This window comes from Symphodus melops (genome assembly GCF_947650265.1).
Source record: "Symphodus melops genome assembly, chromosome: 2".
NCBI lineage: Eukaryota > Metazoa > Chordata > Actinopteri > Labriformes > Labridae > Symphodus > Symphodus melops.
In genome coordinates, this window is record NC_136692.1 from 26,960,003 (window position 1) to 26,983,333 (window position 23,331).

Here is a 23,331-nt window from a genome sequence, read left to right on the forward strand (position 1 = left end):
TGTTGCTTTCTGATTGGCTCTGATGCTTGAATGTTCTGAAAGAGGGCGGGGCTTCCAGAGCATTTTAAAACAATAAACAAAAATAAACAACCACTGTCCTTCCTCTGTTACATCATTGCATCACTAATATATAAGGAAGGGGGGGAGGCAATGGTTGTTTATTGTTTACTGTTCATTGTAACTAATGTCTTGTGTCCTGCATGCCATCTACTAGAATTGAATTTCCCTCTAGATCAGGGGTGCTCAATACGTCGATCGCGATCTACCAGTCGATCGCGAAGGCAGTGTTGGTAGATCGCAAAGCATTATAAAGTAGACGTCAGCCTATCGTCCGTCCTCACTATGAAAAAAAAAACGGCTCAGCGCCTCCGCATTTTCCTCTTAAGTTTCGTTTCATTTAAATCGAAAGTAAAGACGGTCGCGATGTGACTGTATTTGCTGAATGAATATTAAAATGTGTAACGTAGTGTTAAAAGGCTGCATCAATCAAGTTATCATTTGTTGCAGCAAGAAAGGCAGAGGATCATCAGGCAAAGAGGAGGAAAGGTGAGAACTGTAATAAGCTAAGAGAATGAGAAACATAGTGAAGGAGCCTTCAGATGAAACAGATTAAAAAATAGAGATATAAATTCAGATTACATAATTTACATAAGCAAAACTACATTTCTGTTGGGCAGTGGGCCCATCAGAGAATAAACCTTCATAGAGGCAAATAAGGTGGTGAACAAACACATCTGGAAGTGGATGAGCTGCAGCGGACTACTGGGTGCGCGTGTGTGTGACAGCCGCCGTCCTGACGTACTACGGTGAGCGTATTGCATCACTTCCTGTTGTGTCTCGCTCTATCGCTACTACCGATCGATAGCTCGGTAGCTAAAGCTAGATTGTTTATCCTGTGTATTTTCTTACATTTTGTCTCCATTCACTGCACACTCTGAGTAATCGAAGTAATCACTAAAGCACCCCTGCTAGCTATCTATAGATCTTTTGTTTGCGTTAAACTACGTACTCTTAGGCTAACTTAGCAGTTAGCTTCTCCTACTATGGCTTCTCTCCCTGCCTCTCCCTCTCCTGCTCTCTCTTGTTCTGTGTGCCAGATGTCTAGTTACTCCTCGTCCTCCTTTACTGATAAAGGTATCTGTATTAAATGTAGTTTATTTATAGCTTTGGAGGCGAGGGTGTCTGAGTTAGAGAGCAGGCTCCGCACCTTTGAGTCAGAGTCATCTTATGCAGCAGCAGTTAGCCAGCCTTCTGTAGCCGGTGCGGGCCGACATAGTGTTAAATCTCCCCAGGTAGCTCCCGAGCAGCCGGGAGGCAGTGGCTGGGTCACAAAACGAGGCTCACGACTCCCCACCAACCACTTCATGTTTGAAACACATTTTCCCCACTCAGCGACGCACCCGCTGAGACAAAAACTCTGATAATTGGAGACTCCATAGTCAGAAACGTGAAGTTAGCGAAGTCAGCGGGCATAGTTAGGTGTATACCCGGGGCCAGAGCGGGCGACATCATGGCTCACTTAAAGCTGCTGACAAAGGCTAAACGTAGATTTGATAAAATTGTAATTCATGTCGGCACAAATGACTCCCGACTTCGCCAGTCGGAAATTACTAAAGTTAATGTGGAATCGGTGTGTAGTTTTGCTAAGACGATGTCGGACTCCGTAGTTTTCTCTGGTCCTCTCCCTAATTTGACCAGTGATGACATGTATAGCCGCATGTCTTCATTCAACCGCTGGCTATCGAGGTGGTGTCCAGTAAACGATGTGGGCTTCATAGATAACTGGCAGTCCTTTTGGGGAAAGCCTGGTCTGCTAGCTAGAGATGGCATCCATCCTACTCTGGTTGGTGCAGCTCTATTATCTAGAAACGTAGCAGAGTTTATTAGTCCCAAACCCTGACAACTCATCAGAGTTCAGACCAGTATGCAGAGCTGCAGTCTTACACACTTCTCTGCGCTTCCTTTAGATCTGTTTACCTGCCACTATAGCTGTCCTTGTGACTGTAAATCTAACTGTAACTCAGTTAGATCTTCTTATAGCTGTAACCCTACTTATACTATAGATACTGTGTCTGTTCTCCGCCCCACACCTGTCATAGGCAATTCCAGCCTCAAAAAAAGAGGCGTAAATCATCAAAATTTAGTCAAAATCAAAACTACAAATACGATTTGGCAAAAAAATCTAACAATTAAATGCGGCTTACTAAACATTAGATCCCTAGCATCTAAATCCCTCCTGGTAAATGAGCTGATATCAGAGAATCATATTGATCTACTTTGTTTAACTGAAACCTGGCTTTCTCAGGATGAATATGTTAGTTTAAATGAATCCACCCCTCCCAGTCATTTGAATGCTCATATAGCTCGAGACACTGGTCGAGGTGGTGGAGTAGCAGCTATTTTTAATTCTGGTCTTATAATCAATCCTCGACCAAAGCTGAATTATACCTCTTTTGAAAGTCTTGCACTCAGTCTTTCACATCCAGTCTCTAGAACTTTTCAGCCAGTTCTAGTTGTTATAGTTTACCGCCCTCCTGGCCCATATTCAGAATTTCTATCTGAATTTGCAGAATTTCTATCACACATAGTTCTTAGCAGTGATAGAATAATTGTTGTAGGTGATTTCATTATCCATGTGGATGTTGTTAATGACAGTCTTAGCATGGCTTTCATGTCTCTATTGGACTCTATTGGCTTCACCCAGGGTGTAAACAAACCTACCCATCGATTTAACCACACCCTGGATCTTGTTTTAGCTTATGGTATTGAAATTAACAGTCTGTCGGTTTTTCTGGAAAATTCTCTGATATCAGACCATTTCCTAATAACTTTTGATTTCTTTTTACCAACCTTAACTCCTCTTAATAAAAAAGTGCTCTCTAGAAATTTAAATGATAATGTTGTAGCTAAATTTAAGGATGCTATTTCAGCTGCCTTTGTTTCTGTTCCATCCCCTAACCTAGTTGAAAACTCCTATAATCACTTTAGTCCCTCTCAGCTAGATCAGTTTGTAGATAGTGCGGTGGATTCACTTAGAGTTACTCTGGATTCAATCGCTCCCCTAAAACAGAAGCCAATCAAACGACAGAGATCAGCTCCATGGTACAATTTAGAAACCCGTACTCTAAAACTAACGTCACGTAAATGTGAAAGAATTTGGCGCTCCACCAAAACGATAGAATCTCGTTTAATTTGGCAAGATAGTCATAATCGATATATGAAAGCTCTACGGCAGGCCCGCACGGCCTATTACTCGTCTCTTATCGAAGAAAATAAAAACAACCCAAGATACCTCTTCAGCACTGTAGCCAGGCTGACAGAGAGTCATAGTTCATTTGAGCCATCTATTCCTTTAGCCTTTAGCAGTAATGATTTCATGAGCTTTTTTAATGATAAAATTCTAAACATTAGAGACAAAATTAGCAACTTACTACCTTTACTTAGTGCAGATTCCTCCTATATTTTCGATTCGGCAGAAACGGCTCCAAATTCTGATACTAACCTCGATTGTTTTTTTCCAATTAACCACGCAGAACTAAATTCGATTATTTCTGCGTCTAAACCGTCAACTTGTCTTTTAGATCCAATCCCAACCAAGTTGTTTAAGGAAGTCTTTCCTCTAGTTAGCAGCTCCATACTAGATATGATCAATATATCTTTAGCAGCAGGTTATGTACCCCAGTCATTTAAAGTAGCTGTAATTAAACCGCTCCTTAAAAAGCCTACTCTTGATTCAGGAACTCTAGCTAACTATAGACCTATATCTAACCTTCCTTTTATCTCCAAGATCTTAGAGAAAGTGGTAGCTAATCAGTTGTGTGATTTTCTCCACAACAACAGCTTGTTTGAGGAGTTCCAGTCGGGATTTAGAGCTTACCATAGCACTGAGACTGCACTTGTTAGAGTAACAAATGATCTTCTGTTAGCCTCAGACAGGGGACTTCTATCTGTGCTTGTCCTGTTAGATCTTAGTGCTGCTTTTGATATAATTAACCATCAGATTCTGTTACAGAGACTAGAACAATTGCTTGGAGTTATAGGGACTGCTTTAAGTTGGTTTAGATCCTATTTGTCAGATAGATCTCAGTTTGTGCATGTTCATGATGAGTCCTCTTTGTACACCAAAGTTAGCCATGGAGTGCCTCAAGGATAAGTGCTTGGTCCGATTTTATTTACATTATATATGCTTCCTCTAGGTAGTATTATGAGAAAACACTCCATGAACTTTCATTGCTATGCAGACGATACTCAGCTCTACATAGCAATGAAGCCAGAAGACACCAACCAGCTTCGTAAACTAGAAGCCTGCGTCAAGGACATCAGGACCTGGATGACCAGAAACTTCTTACTGCTCAACTCAGACAAGACTGAAGTTATAGTGATTGGTCCTAAGAACCTTAGAGAGACTTTCTTTGCCGATATGACGGCCCTTAGTAGTATTAGTGTAGCCTCTAGTACCACTGTTAGGAACCTAGGAGTTCTGTTTGATCAGGATATGTCCTTTGATTCATACATTAAACACATTTCAAGGACAGCTTATTTTCACCTTCGTAATATCTCTAAGATCAGGCAGATCCTGTCACAAAATGATGCTGAAAAATTAGTTCATGCATTTGTTACCTCCAGGTTGGATTACTGTAATTCTATTTTAGCAGGGTGCTATGGTAAATCTCTAAAGACCCTCCAACTCGTCCAAAACGCTGCAGCTCGTGTTCTTACTAGAACGAGGAAAAGGGACCACATTACTCCTGTATTGGCTTCTCTCCATTGGCTCCCTATAAAATCTAGAATAGAATTTAAAATCCTTCTGCTCACCTACAAAGCTCTAAACGGTCAGGCACCATCCTATCTTAAAGAGTTAATTGTACCGTACTATCCATCAAGAACATTACGTTCCCAGAATGCAGGCCTGCTTGTGGTGCCTATAGTCTCTAAAAGTACTATGGGAGGTAGAGCCTTTAGTTATCAGGCACCGCTCCTTTGGAATCGTCTACCAGTCGGGGTCCGGGAGGCAGACACACTAGGTACTTTTAAGAATAGACTTAAAACTTTTCTTTTTGATAAATCTTATAGTTAGGGCTGGCTTAGGACCAGCTCATAGTTATGCTGCTATGGCTTAGACTACCGGGGGAACTGGCACCAGGATCTCTTATCTCTCTCTCCCTCTTTCTCTCCCAGCTTTCTTACCTTATAGTAATAAGATATGTCTATAGTGACAAGCAGTAGCTTGTCACTATCTTTGTATTCTAACCTCTCCTTTTGAGCTCTCTTAGGTTCCTTGAGCTCTCTTAGGTTCCTTGGGACTGTTGGTGAGGATGGCCTGCCCAAACAACCCCCCCCCCCCTCCCCCTGAGGATGGCCTGCCCAGACCCCCCCCCCCCCCCCCCCCAACCTATCCCATCCTATTCTTCTTTCTGCATCTTGTCCCATCTCCCCCATCCCATTTTCAAGCCCAGCACAGTTTAGCAGATGGCTGTTCCGTCATGAGCCCGGGTCTGCTGAAGATTTCTGCCTGTTAAAAGGAAGTTTTTTTCTTGCCACGCCATGACGGATTAAGCTGGGCTCTTGTAATATAGCCATCAGTAAGGTCCTTTACCTGCTTTTTGTAAACATAACAATGAGCATGGTCTTGTTACCTGCTCTTTTGTTAATGTTAACAGACAAACAGTAAGGTCCTTTACCTGCTTTTGTAAAGTGTCTTGAGATAACGCCTGTTATGAATTGACGCTATATAAATAAAGATTGATTGATTGAAATGTAGCCTAGGCTGGAAAACTAAAGGATATGCAATGAATCGGAATATTTCAATATATGTTTTGCACGTTTATATTAGGTAGATCATTTTAACTTGGTCATTTTATAAGTAGCTCCCATGCCGAAAAAGTGTGAGCAACCCTGCTCTAGATCAATAAAGTATCTATCTTTCGAAGTGTCAAAGGTGCAGAGTCTGCAGACTGATCCTTTGATTTCTCCAACATACTTTCACCTCCTGATCTGAATCTTTGTAATACGGTAAGATATTTTTAAAACATAAATCATGACTTTTAGTTGTTTAAGTGAAAGGTATCACACCATCTTTAACCATCACCATCTTTTAGGGTTTTATGTAGGTCCTGGCATGGTTAAGGTTTTTCATAGCCCGTATTGTTCATATCCATTTTTTAGGGACATGCTTTGTATTAACATGAATCTCTAAATACTTACCATCGAAAATATTTGATACAGACTCATATGTGAGGTGTTCATTATTTATTTTATAGTCTTTAATGTGAAAGGCAGAAATACAGAAATATGTTTATAATTTTCTATTATTATTATTATTATTATTATTATTATTATTATATCGAGTGCACCTAATACTTGTGTTTTTATTATTAGAACACACTGACATCGAGCTTGCAATGATCGGCTGAACCCCCTCGGACAAGTTTGTTCAAATTGGTGACCTGTGAAATGCGAATTTCAGCCAATTTTCTTGCATCCAAAAAAATATGGCAGACTTCCTTAATGTTTTGACTATGGTTTATTTAAAGGTTTTTTAAGTCACCTTGTGCGTGTTGGTTTTCTTAGAGAAGGAAGAGAAGAGACTCAGAGTCAAATTGAACAAACCAGAAGGTTTAATAAAGCAAGGAAATTCAATGTAGATACCGAGGGTTTATCTGTCCACCTCGCGACCAAAACCAAAACCTCTAAAATGTTTGAGTGCTATGTCAGCTACAGTCTATGTGTCAGCAGAAGTTTTAGCAGAAGTGGCGTGATGCTCGTGTGTTAGTTTCTGATAAACAAAGTGTCCTTGAAATGTTGCAAAATGCAAACAGTCAGTACACAGCCAGTACAGTGCTGCAAGTTTAGAGCATTAAAGGAGAGGTATACATTGGCCTAAGAAAATAGCTTTAACAGGTTGTTAGAGGGTTTTATGTAGGTCCTGACATGGTTAATGTGCATAAAAATGGTTATGCATGTAGGACAAAAAAACATCTACGGGGAGGCCTTTTTGAAGGTTTCACGGGGGCGCCACTGAGCCATTTTGTAAACTTTTTTTTGTTAATGAAAATATCAAAATATCAATTTTTTTAGCCAGACCTTAAAACCATTCAATGCAGGCCCTCAGAGATCCTAGACATACTTTAAAGTATTTTAATCCCAGAGTAATGGTGATGAGGTTTTGTAAACTGCACCATAGCTCAATTGTCTTTAAAAACTGTCATCACAGTTTTTATTCTGTAGAAATGTTTGCTTTTCATCTTTTCAATACAGTCACAAATCACACAGCTGTGGAAGACAAGGTGTTCATTATTTATGTTACTGTGTTTTAAGTGAAAGGCAGACACATGCAGAAATATGTTTACCATTTTTTATTATCGCTATTAGAGTGGCCAATTAAGCGAATGTCTTGATTATTTGGGAGGAAAACTGGAGCATCCAGAGGAAACCTCATATGCAAACGTGGAGAACATGTAAAGCCCCACACAGAAAGACCGGCCGAGGATTCAAACCAGGAACCGTCTTAATGGCGGCACTGTCGTGCAATCCCGCAGCGTCATAGATTAAGAGGGGAACGAAGGGCAGGTGATGGAGCGAAGGCTGGATGAAAGGATAAAAAGAGGAGGAAGGAGATCGAGGTGGAGGAGGATGGAAACCAAGGAGCTACTGATACCTGAGCTGACAGGCTACAAGGAGCCTCCTCCGCCTCTTTTACCTTCTCTTTTTTCGACCAGAACTTCCAAAAACTTTTACTAGTCTTCTCCTCTTTGTCTTTTTTCTTCTGTTCTTTCTTCCTCTGTTCATCCTTCTTCTGTTCTTCCTTCTCTCTTTGTTTCCTTTCATTTTCTTCTTTTTCTTGTTGTTGCTCCTCATCTGTTTTCCCTTTAAAAGTCTTTGAGAAGAAGCCTGTCTTCTTCTTTTTTTTCTTGAGATGGAGCTTGACTTCTTCTGTCTCTGTCTCGAGCTCTTCGATTCTGGCCACCAGGATCTTTTCTTTGTTGACCAGTTCTTTGTTTTCGGTCTCTACCTCCAGGACTCTGGTTTGTTCCTGATCAGCCTCTTTTTCAGCAGTCATCTCGAGCACATCAACTTGGGTCGTCAAAGTCTCATTTGTCTTTGCAAGGACTTTGTTCTCCGTCTCCAACTCTGTGACACTTTTACACAATTTCTGGTTCTCCTCTACCAGCTCTGATTTCTCCTGCTCTACATTCTTGATTCTGGAGGTCCAGATCTGTTCTTTCTCCTCCATCTCCTTCATGAACTTTTCCTGCAGAGCCTTGTAGTTTTCCTCCTGGGGATCTTTTTGGAAGGACTCATTTTCTCTGCTCTTCAGCTGGGTGGAGGTCTCAAAGAGTTTTTGGGAGAGGTCCTCCTTCTCCTTCCTGAGAGCCTCTATGAAGCTGTCTCTCTGCTGGACTTGCTGCTTTTCAAGGTCCAACCTCATCTGGGTCTCCTTCAGCAGAGAAGCAGCCCTCTGGATCTCCAGAGATGCCTTAAACATCTGATCTCTGAGCTCAGAGTTGATCTGCCTCTGTGCCTCCAATTGTGCGTCATTCTTCTCCATCTGCTCCTTGTTGAAGCGCTTGGCAGCTTCAATCTCCACATCCTTCAACTTGAGAGAGGTGTTGAGGCGGGAAATCTCCAGCTCTTGTTTGGAGATGGTCTGGATGTTTTTTTCAAGATTGTCTTTAAATTCCTTTTCCCTGATGCTCATGATGTCCTGCAGCCGGTTGGCTCTGTACCGTCCATTGTGAATCTTATGGCACATATTCCGCCTTTCATGTTCCCAAAACACCTGGTCATCGAACCTCTGACAATGAAGGTTCCCAATCTGGCTTTTAGCACCTTGAAGGGCTTCTTTCAGGTAATGTACCTCATCAGGATGATACTGAGCGCTCTGAGGGGCAGCAGAAGTAGAAGCCTGGTTTCCTGATTCCTGTCTTGAATCCATGTCTCTTACTTATCAGACTTTTGTAAACTAAGTCTTGAGCAGGCTGTTGCAGACTTGAAGTTGTCTATCGCAAACTGTTTAAAATGCTCTCTGCAGTTGATACTGTAGTTGATCCTTCTCGAGTGATGAACTCGTCTTGTCCGTGTGGTCAGTAAAGCCAGTCTCTCGTTGTGCTTTGATGACTCATAACTCAAGCGTCAAAGCAGCCCAACCTTCCACTAAATTGTTGCTTTCTGATTGGCTCTGATGCTTGAATGTTCTGAAAGAGGGCGGGGCTTCCAGAGCATTTTAAAACAATAAACAAAAATAAACAACCACTGTCCTTCCTCTGTTACATCATTGCATCACTAATATATAAGGAAGGGGGGGAGGCAATGGTTGTTTATTGTTTACTGTTCATTGTAACTAATGTCTTGTGTCCTGCATGCCATCTACTAGAATTGAATTTCCCTCTAGATCAGGGGTGCTCAATACGTCGATCGCGATCTACCAGTCGATTGCAAAGGCAGTGTTGGTAGATCGCAAAGCATTATAAAGTAGACGTCAGCCTATCGTCCGTCCTCACTATGAAAAAAAACGGCTCAGCGCCTCCGCATTTTCCTCTTAAGTTTCGTTTCATTAAAACCGAAAGTAAAGACGGTCGCGATGTGACTGTATTTGCTGAATGAATATTAAAATATGTAACGTAGTGTTAAAAGGCTGCATCAATCAAGTTATCATTTGTTGCAGCAAGAAAGGCAGAGGGTCATCAGGCAAAGAGGAGGAAAGGTGAGAACTGTAATAAGCTAAGAGAAAGAGAAACATAGTGAAGGTGCCTTCAGATGAAACAGATAAAATATTTCAAGGCCATTTTAATCAGTTGTTAATCACAGTATTAATTATCCATCAATAATATTATTTGGGTGGATTAAGTAATAATGTAACTAAACATGGCATTACAGTTAAAGTAATCAGTAATCATGACTCAGTGGTATACTTGGACTTTTAATTTTAAAAATTCAACAGAGGATCAGACAGACCAGGACCCAGTTACATACAAAGACCAGAGTCACTCTCTCTCTCTCTCTCTCTCTCTCTCTCTCTCTCTCTCTCTCTCTCTCTCTCTCTCTCTCTCTCTCTCTCTCCTCCCCACACAACCTTTACCAAACACTTAATATACAGGTATAGAGCTAAATTCTAAATAAATATATGTTTTGCACGTTTATATTAGGTAGATCATTTTGACTTGGTCATTTTATAAGAAGCTCCCATGCTGGTTTAGAGCAATCAGATTTCTGGATACGGCCATGCCCATCGTATTTGCAGCTCAGAAAATATACCATTAAGTTTATCAGTTAGCACCCAGCTGTGTCACTTAATTAAAGAGAAGAAAACAGTCAACGTTTAAGTGTGATGAAGGCTCTCATCCTGCAGCACTGTCCCTGCTTCACATGCTTTACACTGATTCCAAATGTTGTCCACTTGTTAGGTTTTTATAAATCACACTGAATCATTTCTGATGCTGAAACTCAGAGAGCGCTCACTTTGAGGTGGAAATAAAATGTTCGATGAGCTAAAAAGTCAGGATGTAAAGATGAATCGTGACAAAACCAATCAAAGGTGTCGAGGTTCACATCCATGCTCTGAAAAATGAATCTCAATAACACGCTGAGCTTCAGCAGCTGCAGAGACACATTTACAAATTGAGGATGCATCGTGTCGTCTTAGCTTTTTATTGTCTCCTAATGATTTCTGGCTGAACAAACAGAACTTCAAACGCTGCTTCGTCGCACAGATTCAGAGCTTCGCTGCTTTAGTTTGACCAAAGGAGCTGAAAAACTAACACGGAGAGTAACGGCGGTTTGTGCAAGTTCATCCTGGTCTTAAACGGCTATTTCTTAAACTTGCTCTTTGGTCCCTACGTTTGCATCCCAGAGCTCAAACTAGACTCTCTCAGGTCGTCATGGAAACCATATTTGTAGCTTTAAAACACCCTGACCAATCACATCAGAGGGAAAATGGTTTGTTTGTTTTTGAACACAAACAAAGAGTTTGGAGTCTTTTCTAGAACAGAATCCTCGATTGCGACATCAAAGGAACGCTGAGGTCACAAAGCGCTCAGAGTTCACTCCGAGCTTCATCACCACTGTGAGCAGCCTCTCGATCAGTCGCTATTTTCACAGCAAGTCGGTACTTTTACAAACCTTTAAAAAACGTTCAGTTACTCGGTCAGTAGTTTCTACCTCTGTACGAAGTTTGATTGCAGCGATGGATGAACACTTTTACAACGAAGCTCAAAATCCAAGGAGCAGAAATCAGGAGGATACCTGCAGCAGCACCCAAGACTTCGAATACCAGTTTGAGTCAGAATTCGAGGAGGACAAAATGTCCCGGCTGATGGCAATAAACACTCACTTAACAGCGCAACTCAAAGATGCCGAGTACCAGCACAAAAAATGTTACGATAAATATGTAGCTGCAGACAAGAAAGCTACACAGCTGAAGACCAAGCTGAAGAAGGCTCGCTCCGATCTGCTCCAAGCTGAGAATAAAGCTGCAGCTTTGGAGAGCCAACTTGAGATGGTCAAACAGAAAAAGGAGCAGCAAAGCGCCAACACCACTGCTGAGGTTTCTGCAGCCAATCAGTGCATCAAGACTGAGGACACCAGTGAAGACTTGCAGGAAGAGGATGAGCAAGAGCACCAGCAGAAGGTCCGTGCCCTGAAGACGAGCATCCTGAGCTTCAGTGAGAAGCTGCAGCAGGATCAGGCTGCTCTCATGAAGAAGGCCACACAAACGGATCCCTGCACCAGCCAGTCTGCTGAAGATGAAGAGGTGGAGAAGATGAACTTCCACCTGCAGAAGCTCCAAACTGATCTCCTGAACCAGGCCCTGAGTCTGAAAACAGTCTGCAAGGAGAAGAAAGCTTCCAACAAATCCAAGTGGGTCAGAAGCCACCGGGAGCAGCAGACTGACGAGCTGGACGAGACAGCAGCGAGTCAGACAGCTGCCGATGTGAAGAAAGACCTGCAGAGGCTCAAAGAAGAGTCTCAGGCGGAGCTGGAAAGATCCCGCTCCTCCTTCACGGCCGACCTGGAGAGCCTCAAACTGGTCAACGCTGAGCTCGCTGCGGGCCAGAAAAATGCCCAAGACGAGCTGCAGCAGCGGCAGAAGGAGTGGCAGGAAGAGAGGAGCTCCCTCTTAGACGCCATTCAGCTCCTCCACAAAAGCCTGAAGGAGAAGGAGGAGAAGTGGACGGAGAGGGAGAGCTACATGGCCTACAGGATGGAAGAGCTGGAGAGCAAGATGGAGGAGATGTCAGAGAAAAAAGCAAAGAAGAAGAGAGGCTGGCTGAGACGAATGTTCACCTGCTCCAGCTCCAACTAACACCGCTGGTCTCCTGCTGGCTGCACTGAAACATGTGCATGTGAAGAAATCAATAAAAAAACAACTAAATTAAACTACAAGTGGTACATTTAAATAAAATGTCATCTGGTGGTCGTTCCACTCGATATTTTAACAGACAAAACTTGAGAATCTGCCATTGCTGTTGTAGTCCATCTATTCACCCATGGCAATTGACTGGAAATGTAATGCATGTCTAATATGTAAAAGGATAAGGGTCACTACTAAAAAAAAAAAAAGTTATGATTTTCTTCGAAGAATCCTGAAGAGAATTTTTGAGAGAGTGTTCCAGTATGGCAACTGCAATCATTTGGCTCCAAAAGTCAGCTTCAAAAACCCCACAGGCGGGGTGACGTCACTGAAAACATGTCCATGTTTTATACCATCTATCACAGGAACCATTTACTATGATGTCAGGGAAAGAGATGTACTTTACCAAATGTGAAACTACAAAGTTGAACTTGAAAACAAGTCCAAACTCACTGTTTTTTTAATGAGCAACAAATGTGATAAACAATTAAATGTTTGTGATTTAAGAATTCAAGCAGTTAACCAATTTTTTCGGCCAAAGTGTGTTCATTAAAGCAGCTCAGTTCGAGTTTGGTAATTAGCTTCATTTAGTGTTTTTCATTTCTCTTCGGCTTGTATGGGACTTCATTTTGACATCAAACATGTCTTGTTTGTTTTTTTAAGAATTCCCTCTTTTGGATCGATCTCTATCCTGTCAACTATTCAGCTGGACACGTGTTAGTTTAAGTTGCAACACTGACAGAAACGCTCTCAAAGTCTCTTCTTGCAGCTACTTGAAATGGTTTGAATGAAAAAGTTCCTCCACTCCAAACAACCACAGTCAAGGCCAAACAGAGTCATCAGCCTCCATTCCACTAGTGTTTGTGCCCACATAGCATCTGCGGAGTGAAGTAACAAGCTGTTAATGAGAAAGCAGGATGAGCTGGTATTTATGCAGCATGCAAACTGCATGGCTTCTTGCTTAAAGGGATACTTCACCCATTTGCATGAAGCTGTGTATCATTAGAAACATGGTAGTAGTGTTGAATGGTCGTGAATCCAACCCTCATTTTGCCCTGAGACAAGAAAAATGTGTTTTTCTTTGCCTGGAAGTTTTCTTCATGTGATTCAAAAAGCGTCATATTGCATCACATGAAGAAAACGTCTCAGGGCAAAATGAGGGCTGGACTCACGACCATTCAACACTACTACCATGTTTCTAATGATACACAGCTTCATGTAAATGGGTGAAGTATCCCTTTAACTGTTGATCCTTCACTTGAAACATCCATGTATACCAATGAGACAGTAAATATCATGTTAGCTCAAGGCTCTATCATGTTATTGTGACAGAAAAGATTGCATGTTTTTACAGACGACTGTCACTCTGACATCGGCTGTTCAGGCTGCAGGAGTCGAAAAAGAGATTCAGCTGAAGTGATAGGATCCAATTTCAGACATAATGCAAATTTCAAAACACATTCAGAAGTCTCAAACTAACACAGTAATGGAAATGTGTTGCCACTGAAGGAGCTGTGACAATTCATTACATTCATCCATTCTGCACGATAGACAGACCTGGAGCACTTTGGTAATGATAACTGGATTTGCAGCATCTCGTGTGGTTCTGAGTTTGTATCACTGACGGAGTGAGCATTCCTCATTAATGTTTCTGTGTTTGCTTTTTCATATGCAACATATTTCTGTTGATATATTTATTGTAGACTTCAGAATGTTCTTTGGGAATTACATTGTATATAAATGTGCAGAATGTCTCTCCAAATGCTAATTCTTTGAGATCTTGCAGCTGCATCACTGAGTGAACCACCTGGTTTAACAGCAGTGTTCATGTTCAATACCAAGCCTATGCAGTTTAGTTAATCTGCATATTTCAACCTACCTTAGTAGTAGTGCCATGGTGAGACTTCATTTAGAGGTGTAAACAAATCCAGCATATCCCGGAACATATTTGCATGACCCAATATTCGGCTTGATACAGGCATGTCAGGGGTCTTATTCAGGTTTTTTAATAATCGAAAAATTAGCTTGATCGGGTTATGATCATTGGTATAATAAGGTGTTTCCATGACTCCTACGCAATCAGAATATTGTTATTATTCCGATTAAAACAGGAATATGATGTGCACGTTAACATGTTTCTTTACAGACCAATAAAAATCAAGAGGGGGCGGGACTTCATAGATTCATTGCTTTGCTATCAACAATGGCGGAGGAGACAATAGTCCAACTCGTCTTTCCAAGTACACTATCCAGGTGTAGCGCTGCTGCTTAAAGAGAGACAGATGTCTTTACATTGTTTTCATGTTTGTTTTCAGAGCGGTAAAAACCGACCGAACTGTCACTACCGAGGGAAACAGATGTGATATTTCGTAACCTAGCAACAATGAGCGCCGCTGAGAAGCGCTCTGAAACCAAGGTCGTGGGCGCTGCCAGAGCAGAAAGCGCAGTCAATGGACAGGGACGATCATACTGCAGGCTAAAGATCATCACCTGAATAAATAATGTGCATGAATTATAGAAAAGAAAGCTTTTTCTGAAGGTCGAGATTGAACATTTGAAGTTTGTGATTTTATTTTCTGTTCTTGATCTGCTCTAGTTTGTGTGCATATTTATTTATATAGCACCTTCCAAGAGCTTTACATGGTGGATGGACAAAGAATATAAAAACCAAACTGAAGAAGCAACAGGATGGAGAGGCAGAGTTATGGGAGCTGCAGAGAACTGATGCAGTTCGTAGTGTTTTTGGATAACTCGTTGACTCAGTGACGCTGTCAGTGGTGAAGAAAGATAATGCGTTTAGAACTATCAATTAACTACATAACATTTCATCAAACAGGGCAAATTACACAATGAGTTTAACATTTATTCTCTTGGCAGGATAAGAGAGCTGAGCCACAAATAATGAGCAGTTTCCCTCAGACTGTGGCTCAGATAGTTTCCAGAATATAAACCAACAGGCTTTAGATAAAGACATTAATGAAGGTAATATATTATTGGCTGTGGTCTGTTTTATTTGCCTGTTGTCTGTCAGGGGGATTCAATGAGAGTCGTGTTTGTTTTTCATTGGGTTTCCCTTTAGGACTCAACTTTTCTCCCATAAATTACATGTTAATTAAACTGTCCAAAGCAAAGACAAAGCCGGGAGAAATCTTTTCAGCAAGAACTGAAAGAACTTAATTGTGTTTCTGGTTTGTGCTGTTTCCCTTTAAAAACTAAACTTGCTGGTGACTGCAAGCCTTGGCTGAATGAAGCAGGTTTTTAAAGAACTGATCCATGTTTTATTACCTCTCCCCTACACTTTAACTCCCTCTACAGTCAATCCTCCCCCTCACCTCTGCAGCAGTGCACATGTCACTTTAAACAGGTACACAAAAGCATGATCACATATCTCCCTGTAGGCTTTAGAATACATTAAACATCTTATTGCTTGTTTTTAAGTCACTCCACACATCAGCTCCCTAATTTATCAGACATCATTTCTCTTCACGATCACTTTGGCTCAGTTGAAACTCAGGTGTGGGGTGTCTCAATATGGGAGTGGCATGACATAAAACGAACAATGAGGAAGTGATGTACAAAGATACAGTCAGCTGTACAACATAACATTGACTTTTTTAATGCCACCTATAGTCTGACACAATCACGATACAGAAAGAAGAACAAGCTGGTGAACAAGTGCATGGAGGTTGCACCAGTTGTGTGCATACAGTTTATGGTCCATGGATAAACATCATATGCACCACCCCTCCTACTCGCTCATAGAACACACACAAGACAAGTTTTCAGATCCTTACAAAAGCACCGTGTTAGTTCACAAAGTGATAAAGAAGAATCACTGATGAAATGGCTACAGCAGGTAGAGTCTGCCTCAGGCTTATGTTACTTTAATGGCTGGAAAGTAATACAATACTGCTGCAATAAATCCAATATTGCCCTAAAGCAGTCGTGCTCACTGAGGAGCATCAATGCTCACAGACGTTAGGGATATAAAAGAGAGCATAAAACTTCAGACGGGCAATATATTTATACAATCTCATAAGACACTTCTCCATATCAGCTGAATACAGCCTATAACTTAGAGACTCAGTTAAGAAACTTAATGAAGTAAGCAGCAGTTTACCGTTTTCACACAGCGGCCACAGTTATAATGTACTGCTGAGTTCTGGTTTGTCATTCGTAGGGATGATCATGGTCATGTCAAGTTTCAACAATTGATCAATGGCTGAAAAGATTTTAGTGTGGGGGTCATCAGTTGATGTTCTGAAGTAAAACAGTATATTTGATAACCTGCTTCCATGGCAACATCTCCTTGCAGGCATAATGTTATGAGGACTTCCGTTTTCAGGTTGTAACATTTTGAAGTGCATGTATGAATTTCCTTTTTTTGCAATCTGAAAACAGTTTTTGTTTGGTTTGCTTTTTTTTTTGAATTGTTGTCATGCCTCAAGTGAGTATTCTACTTGATCTTTGGATGCAAACCAGCTTTTATTTTTGAAATAAAATGAGAAATGTCTGATAGATTTCAGGTTAAAAATGAACTTCACCACAGCAAAGGAAACTCGTAACAGATCTAAAACCCTGATAGACACAGCCAAAAGAAACAGTAAAAAAGTCAAAGGTTTGATGTCACATGGTGGATCGAACTTTAGACTCGTCAGCTGAGCTGCCTGAGAGTTTTTTTTCCATGTCAAATGAGACATTCAAAGGCGCAGCAGAGTCGTTCTTTTCATGCACTGTTATGACGAGGTAATGCTATGGTGGCTGACTTTTGGCGCATCTGAAGGGACAAAATAGGTTTGCAGAATTGAAAATGAATGCATTAATTTCAGACCTTAGACAAATCATGATTCGTGCGTTAACAGCCCTCATCTTTGGAATATGCTGTCGGCCTATAAAAACTTCTTAGTGACACCGCAGGTCACACCTACCATTCACACACTGATGGCAGAGGTTACTATGTAAAGTGACCATCAACATTAACTGATCCCATTCATACACAGTCATACACGGTGTGTGTGTGTGTGTGTATACTGGCTTGAGTAATCTTACGTTACCGGCCTGCCTGCTAGTTTTATGACTGTCTTTCATGAAGGAGACACTATCTGCCAGCTCTGGCATTAAATGACAAACTGGAGCAATCACCTCGGCAGAAAGCATTTTTAAATAACTGAAATTTATGAGCAGCAGGAACATTTGAGAAAGTGTGTGTGTTTTAAGAGTATTCAATTAAGCAGGAAATGAAGGGTATGTTGGCTCGATGAAGAGCAGGAGATACACTGATGATGGTCACAGGGAGATTGTGGGAGATAATATGGCCAGTGGGATGATGTAGCTGAATGTGACCTGCATGATGGAGCATTTTGAATACAACTTTAGACTTTATTCTAAAAGGAGTGAAATATGCAGAAAATGAAGAGGGCACTCTTCCTGTCCTCTCGAGGAGGCAATCTTAGCAGCAGAATGTCAAGTATGTGTGTTTTTGTGAGTCCACACGCATGCACAAAGGATCCTCTGGATATGCACTAATGAAGACATGTCAGAGTGACGGGGCTGTCCACAGCGAATGCTCCTGATAGTGTTCAGCGTTGTGAATGCATCAAGAGTTAATTTTAGATTTTCTTTTTTTTTGTAAATAAAAAAGCACTAAAACATAACACATCATACTTTGTGAGAGGGCAAAGAAAGAGGTTTTTTTTTCTAATGTTATTTGTAACTTTATGTCACATGAAATTTTAACAGTTCAATGGATTGATTTTATAGACATCAGAGCGAGGGGGCAGTAACTATACTACACTGTAGTAACACAAAGGAGTGCATGATCAGCTGGACAATGGAAGATCTATGTCGCCCCTTTGTGGATGTCATGTGTTACTACAGTGACAGGGCTGTTTTCAGCATACTATTTTGGGTGAGTAACTTGGGACATCATGGTTGGGCAAGTGGTTCAGTGTGTCAGATCACTGGTGACCGCAGTGTAGGGTTCATTTAAAACACTGAGGCAAAAGTGCACAGAGGGGATCTCCGGTCCAGTTCCAACCTTTATTGTCCCTGACAGGGAAATCAGATTTACAGCAGACGGTAAAAACACTTGAAGACAAACATGAAAACTTTATTTTCTGCATTGTGTGGAATTTTTATGCACCACTTTGTTTGGAGAAAGTTTTATGTGAAAAGAAGAAAATGAAAATATCTAAAGCAACATTATATAGGAATTCACTGTCTGCGTATTTTGATATGAATAAACGCATAATAGAACTAGTTGGTGTTCTCAGTTAAATGGATTTTACAAAAGGACAATATATTAGCATGTCATAACAAAAATATACATCTCTTGGTTTTGTTATTGTTATTATTGAACCTTAAAATATGACATTTTTGAGTCTAGTACTTCAGGAGCAGGTCTCCAGAAAAAGTTCTCTCTTCGTTACACTAAAGAATGAGGAATTTCTCTGGCATTATAATGTGATGTGATCTCTGTGTATGAGTGTATTGATGTAGACAGGGGTGGAGCTGAGCCATCCCAATGGTCTAACACTATTTCTGGTTGTTTGCCTTGTCAGATGTGGGACTATAAAAAATAACATTTCAGGCTGTGTTTTGCATAGACTGCTTGTAGCTTCCTTTGCATCTCAGTGAAGCACATTACCTTTGGGGGCTGTGCAGTGATTAGCGCTGTTGCCTTGCAGCAAGAAAGGTCTTGGATTGAACACCCGTCAGAGGCCCAGCAGAGTTGGCTGGGCCCCTGAATGGGCCCTCCCAGGATATGGGAGATGGACCAAGTTGTTTCTAACCTATATAGGTAGAAAGCTTTCCCCTTTATGGTCAGCTTTATGTGTAGGTCTGAAGACAAGTTAGATCAGTTGGTGACTTTAATTTGCCCTGAGGTGGGAGTGTGGCATGTTGTCTGGTTCTATATGTCAGCCTTGTGATTGACTGGCAAATGATGACCATTACCCTGCCTCTCGCCCAATGACAGCTGGGACTGGTGCGATGGCTGGAAAGTGCAACCTTTACAAAGTGTGAAACCCTTTTACAAAATTTGAGACAAATTTAAATTTTAAAAAACGTTGTTTTTATTTTTGCAGTGGCAGAACTTTTACCAGTCCCCAAACACATTTACAAACGACAGAATCTTGACGGAAAGGGAATGTACCAAATGTAGGAAGTGACCTTGAAGTTATTGAGTAAAGGGTCATTTTTGTTTGATTTGGCAGAAAGACCTGAAGACTGTGATAAAGACTTTGTTCAGACAGAAAGATGTTTTCCCTGTTTTGTGGAACATATTTGAGCCAGATTAGTAAGTTTCTCTTTGCGTGCGGACGGTCTTTTGAATATTCAGCATCTTGGAGTTCTGCAAACAACTCAATCCAGAACTGAGACTTAGAGAAAGTAATACAATCTTATGAGTATACGTCATGATTAACATACAAAATAATGAACATACAATGAAATTATCCACCAAGTCTTTCCACCAGTCTTGAGTAAGAGGTCATTTTGTTTGTTTTGGCAGACGGAATAATCTAATCTGTCTGAAATATGTTCCACAAAACATCTCCTGTTACAAAAATGTTACAGTCCACCAAGTCTTTCTGCCAAAACAAACAAAATGACCTCTTTTGGCCCCCACATAAGGTCATTACTAAACGGAGGTTTACACCTCCCTCAGTTGCCACAAAGTGACAGAACATCAATCAGAGCTGTTTGAATATTAAGGATCTATACTACAGGCACTTGAAATCTTAAATGAGTGTCAAAATACTGCCTCTAATGGCTCTATAATGTGGCACTCTCTCAATGTTTTTTTTTTTTTTTAAAGTTCACTATAAAGTTCTGACAACAACACAGACTTTGCATTGATCTTCAGGTGTCATGGATGTGACTCAGTGTAATTCGGGGATGGGAGAGGAATACTTAATGAAAACAGATCTGAACATAATGTTTCCCATCTTTCACTGGATGATCAACAACGATGACAGTGACTCCAGATTGTGTCAGGATCCAGTTTAAGTAAAGCCTGAGGTTTGTTCTTGCAGACTGTTGAGTAAAGATCGAGGAATGCCCTCAGTGTTTCTGACTACTCACTGTCTGCTTCCTCCGTCCTCCTCATTCTACTCCAATCTCTGTTTTCAAACTCCCTGTTGCTATAGCAACGCACAAACAAAACAACCAACTGCTTCCTAATGCAGACAAATGTAATCAGGTTGTACAAGTGAATATTCAGGACACTGAAAGCATGTCCTCTGTGTTTTTCAGTGCGTATTTTCTCTCAGTATTAGCAATGACTTCCTTGAATGAGGCTAGAGGCATCTCACTGCTGGGTCAGTTTGTCCTTGAAGTTTTTCCAAATTAGGGGCGTGTCTAGAGGGATGGCATGGGCCCCCCCTTAAAATCTGATGGCCACCCAAAAAATCCTAAACTGTGATGTTTTTGCATAAGGCTGCTCAGTTTTCTTTAACACGCCGTCCTAACAGCACGCGAGCGTTATACGCCGCATCAAGTCGCATCATGCATGTTCAAAGGCTCGCTGTCCACACTATCTGTTAAATATATATTTCTTTGAATTTCATTTTCCCGTGAAAACAATATATAACGACATGAAAACATGACAATTGTGCCTTTATTTTCTGAGGCCTAGTAGCCTAGGCAGTAATCAATTTATGCCTACGCCACTGAGGAGAAGGATAGAGACATATAGAGCAACATCAACAAGAATGAACAAGCTATGTGTATAGCTACAATGCCAGTAATAATGGTAAAAGGAAAACATGACAATTGTGCCTTTATTGTCTTTGAAGTTGAAAGACAATGTGTAGTATCCAATACCTACAGCTAAAGAAAAACCAATGTTACAGCAAGTGTAAAAGTCTATAATAAAACAGGGAGGACTGATTATGTTAAATATAGAGGTTGAAGTTAAGCAGCTTGACTGTATTGCATCTATGATCATTAATAAGTAGTAGTGAAGTTGAAAGACTTTTTTCCCCATTCTCAGTTCTCATCAGCTTTCTCCATAGAGTATGTTAGCATAGCTTCCAAGCAAAATGCTGGATGTTAAGTTTAAATTTCTTACATGGAGTAGCTTCAGTGGTTAAAAACACAAGGAACTAGCCATATAGTTTCACCTCTGCTAACCAAAGCAGCCTCTGATGACGTAAAATGAAGATTTCTCCATCATCAGAGGCTCCTTTTAAGAGAAGAGATAAGGAGCTTTAACGTCTCAGGGGAAATGAGGGCAGGATGACCGACCATTCAAAAATACTACCTGGATTCTTTTCTTTTTTTTTGACAAAAAACACCCCCACCCAAACAGAGCAAAGCAAACAACATAAAATAAATTACATTATTTGGATCCCTTCAGTGTGCATAAATTCAACAAAAAAAAATTCAGTCCCAGTACACTTCACAAATCTGCATGACCTGCTGAACCTGCCCCGAGCAAAGCTGGCTCCGCCTAGACAAAAAACCATCAGCCCCCTTGTCAGCCACTACCACGCCGTCGGTCACATGTCGCCCCTCTCCTTCTTTAGCTAGATGTGTTCGGACCCTCCCACCTGGCTTTGCTCTTTGAATGTTATTTTGTTTGTATCCTATTATCCATCATTCATAAGTACTGAAAAATTGTCCCATTTTGCCTTATGATGTTCTACTTTGCATTGGTTTTGTGATGACCCCTGACTGTGTCAGTGCTCTTCCTGCTGTTTTGTATCTCTTCTCACTCAGGTAGTCTTCAAGCAGAAATGGGTGGAGCCAATTAATGTGATCTGATGCACCTGAGCAGGCTGGGCCTGAGGATTAAAGTTGGCTCTGTCTCTCACTCAGGGGTCAACATTTCACACGTTCAACGTTGCAACCACCACTGATTTACTGACTGCGCATTCTTTGATTCTTTGCATAGAGTTAAATAAATACTGGAAAGATTTGAATAACTTAAAAACTGTGTGGTCTCCCATACTTTGTTGTGACCTCCTGAGCCGGGTCGTGACAGTTTATAGCAATTATTTTTTCCAACAGATATTGTCTAATTTAATGTATTTTTGAAGAAATTAATATTCAAACTATTCTTTGACTGAGCTGTAAATATGAAGATTTTGCATAACAGAATGATAGTATTTGTTATCTGAGGCGCATCTTCATCCAGAATCCCAAACAGGATGTTTATCGGTTCAAATTTAAAGCAGATATGGTGCAGACTTAGCCAATTTTGTATTTTGGTCCACAAACCTGCAACATATGGACAATAGAAAAACAAATGCATCTGGCTTTCCTCCTCCTCTTTTTACAACCTGGATTCTAATTGGGATGTCCCAATACAACTTTTCACTTCTGTTATGATACCGATACTGCAGCCTTGAGTAGTGGCCAATATCGATACAATATCATCATGAATAATACATACTTTTATGACTTATTTTGTAGTGTGTTAGAAAAGGATTGAACAAGTGATGTTACTCAAACTGAGAACATGTATTATTAACCAATTGGTTGCATACATTTTAGCCTTCTAATACATACAGTATTCTCCAATTGAATAAAAAATAAATACATAAGAAGACCCTGAAAAATCGAAATAAATCCAATTATACTTATAAAGTCTGTTAAATGGTCTGCTTATCGGAGCACTTATGTTGGAAATTTTAGATGCAGTCTGATAAAATCATCAATATCGGATCAGGATACCCGTAATTCTACAAAGCTTAATGCATATAGGTGAAGTATCCCTTTAACAAAGAAAATAGCAAGAACTTAAATAAGGAAACATAAGAAGCAATTACAAATAAAATATAACATAAAATGTAAAGTATAAAACACAAAAGGTGCAAGGGCGCTGTGCAGATGACAATGCAAAATAATCTTACAGTGTAAGAAAGGCTGCTATGGTTAGTAGGCCTGCATGAAGATTCAGGCTGCAGATAGTGACATGTAGGAGGCTAATAAGATGTGAATGCACAGAGAGGGAGACGAAGGGACAGCTAGCCTAATGT